Genomic DNA, 3,155 nt, shown 5'->3' on the forward strand with positions numbered 1-3,155 from the left:
AAAAATTAAATGTTTCAAAACAATTGAACTAAGAAAAAGTTTTCATGATAGCAAAGAAGTACTAAGACTGAAACATAAGATGAATACTGGAATGGCAAATAAAACAACAGCACTTCTAACAGTTTGAGGATACAATATCACACAGAGTTCTAGTTTGTTGTGGACATGCATAATGACCATGACAGTTACTTGTGGCCAGGCGTCACTTGTGGGACAGCTATTTCTTTGAAATCCACTCCGTAGACTCAGATGGAATCATGACCCATTGTGTGGAAGAGAAGTCCATTTGTGGAGTGTGCTGATGGAAATATTTTGCATCTGAATACAAAAGAATAACTGAAAGACTACTATTGTATAGCTCTTATTCTCCTGTGTTCAATGGTTTGCCCTATTTGGTGGGTTCTTTCCATTGTCATTCATGGGGCTGTGATCAATTTGCTCCCTCTCTAGAACATCATTTAGTAGTCTGTGTGGGCTTGGTTTTGTCATCATGAAATTCTTTAGTTGTTCTTTTCATGGAAGTATTTCACTTCTTCATTATACTTGAAAGAGAGTTTTGCAGGATATATCAGTCTGTGTTAGAATTTGTTTTCTTGCAAGACGTGAAGTACTTTGCTCCATGCTCTTCTTGACTTGATGGTTTGTGAAGAGAAATCTGCCATTATTCTGATGGGTTTTCCTTTAAATGTGATCTGTTTCTTTTCTTTAGCGGCTTTTAGTATACTGTTCTTATGCTGAATTTCTGAGATCTTGATTATTATATGTCTGGGTGTGGTTTTAATTGGGTTGATGTTATTTGGAGTTCTATATGCTTCGGTTACAGGCATGTAAGATTGTTGCCCCATATTTGGGAAGTTTTCTGCTATTATTTCTGCCCATATTCTTTTTATATCATTTGTATTGACTCCTTCCTTCTCATCGATGCCTATTAGTCTTACATTGTTCATCTTTGCATCATCTTGCATGTATTGAATTATTTTTTCCTGCATCCTACTTGGGATTGCAGGCGCCTGAAACCACAGCCAGTCTCAATCAGGCTCTCGGCACACCCCGGGGGCGGGGCCGCACAGCACAGGCGCGATCAAACCGCCCACTGCGCTCTACCTAAGCAGGTGATTTAGTACAATGAGCTATCTGGTACGCCCTAAGATTTTCCACTTTTAAAAAGGATTATCCATTCTCTGGCCTGGACTATCTCTCTCACGCTCTCATGCTTCTCATGCTAAATACTTAACCTGGTGATGATAAAGAAATATCAGTGGGATGCTTTACCGTGGGATTGAAAAAAGTTCACTATATTGGCTGCATGCCTTCAGAGTCCAGCCCTGATGAGCAGAAGAGTCATGTTGCCTCCAAAAATGACATTTAAACATATGTACAGGGGAGAACATATCTTTTATTAACTACAATTACTAACTCAGGACACGAAAGCTAAGTATTGACTCCTCCCTGCAGTCTCCTGGGGATTCTGCCGCGTGGACCTGAAGCTTCAGATCTTTACAGGAAATCACTTTTCCAAAATCCAGCTAAAGTACCTGAGCCACAGGATGAAAACTAGAGGGTGCCGCCCAATAGCTCAGTTCTTTAAGTGCCTGCAAAAACAAAGCTGTCAAACTCAGGGTTTTGCGGTTCGAAACGAAGACATTCAAGTTGAACTAGACCTGTTCTGAAGCAAAAGTCAGCCAAAAACAAAAACAAAAAGAAAAACACTTCTGTCATTAAAAAACAAAACAAAACAAAACAAAAACTATAGACTCCTTTGTCACAAGGAAGCAGATTAAAAAAAAAAAAAAAAGGTGAATAAAATCCAAGGAAAAATAAAATATCTATAAAGACAATTAAGGACTGGCAAGATAGTTCAGTGGACTAAAGTACCTGCTTAGTCAGAGAGCAGCGGCCAGGTTGGATCCCCGGCCTCCTGTGGTGGCCCCGCCCCTGGGACACGCTGAGCTAGCGATTGAGACTGGGCAGGGTGGCCCACGCCTGTAATCCCAGCGCTTGGGAAGCTGAAGAGAGGAGAAACGCTATGAGTTTAATCCGTGTAGTGAGACGCTGTAGATCCTGTACTAAATAGAAAATAATAATAATTAAAAAGCAATTAGATGAGCTCTGTGTTTGATTTACGCAGTTATATATGGACAAATTATACGATTTAAGTTTCTAAAGCTTTATCCATTATTCAGCCTGGACTATTTCTCTTGTGCCTCTGTTCTACATATCCAAACTGGTGGTGAAAAGGGAATGTCACTATTAAATCTTTTTCATTGGAAAGTTGAACATTGTGCCTGTGTTGTTCATTCTTCAGGCTGCAGTCCTGCTGACCAGAGAATAATCATGACATGATTCCTTCAAAATGACATTGGATTACATGTGCTGTTGGGAATGTATATTATAAATGAAACTTCTGAGAAACGGAAAATCCATGGCTCCCTCTTCCTCATCCTAGTCTGTCCTTGCAACGCTCTCGACACCCCCATTCCCTTCCTCTTCCCCATGTTACTTGCAGCCCAGGTTTTGGGGCCCTGACTTTGATGGGAAAAGGAGAAAAGGCTGTATGCATTGCGTAAGGAGACACCAGCCTCCTCATTCATCTGGTCCCAATTTCTCCTGTGTCCAGCATCGACCTACCCTGTTTCCACTTTTCCTCCACGGTCACGCAGCGCCCTGTCCCCTGTGCCCTGACGCCTCTTCCTGAACCCCAGTGGGCTCTGGTGATCTCCCCACGAAACAGGACAGTGAGGTCAGACTGCACCTGGTTCCTCTGCTGCCGAATCTGGGGGATTGGCAAAGGCCTGGAGAGTCTCTTGGGGATTATGTCACATGGAACGGAAGTGTCAGTGCCTCAGATCAAAGGACATTCACTCTCCATCTGTCCTGCACACTGACACTGAACTCAGTGTGTGCTGAGCGCCCCCTGCTGGTCCCGAGCATCGCAACAGGGAGGTTTATGTCTGGACTCCCAATGACGCCCTCCTACTGTGTCTCTTGCACAGTAATACAGAGCCGTGTCCTCGGTTTTCAGTTGGGTCATTTGCAGAGACAGCGTGCTCTTGGAGTCACCCCTGGAGATGGTGAATCGGCCTTTCACAGATGTAGCGTATTCCGTGGTGTGACTGTTAGCCTTGTTTCTAATAACTCCAACCCACTCCAGTCCC

Source organism: Octodon degus, unplaced genomic scaffold (genome assembly GCF_000260255.1).
Source record: "Octodon degus isolate 3935 unplaced genomic scaffold, OctDeg1.0 scaffold00255, whole genome shotgun sequence".
NCBI lineage: Eukaryota > Metazoa > Chordata > Mammalia > Rodentia > Octodontidae > Octodon > Octodon degus.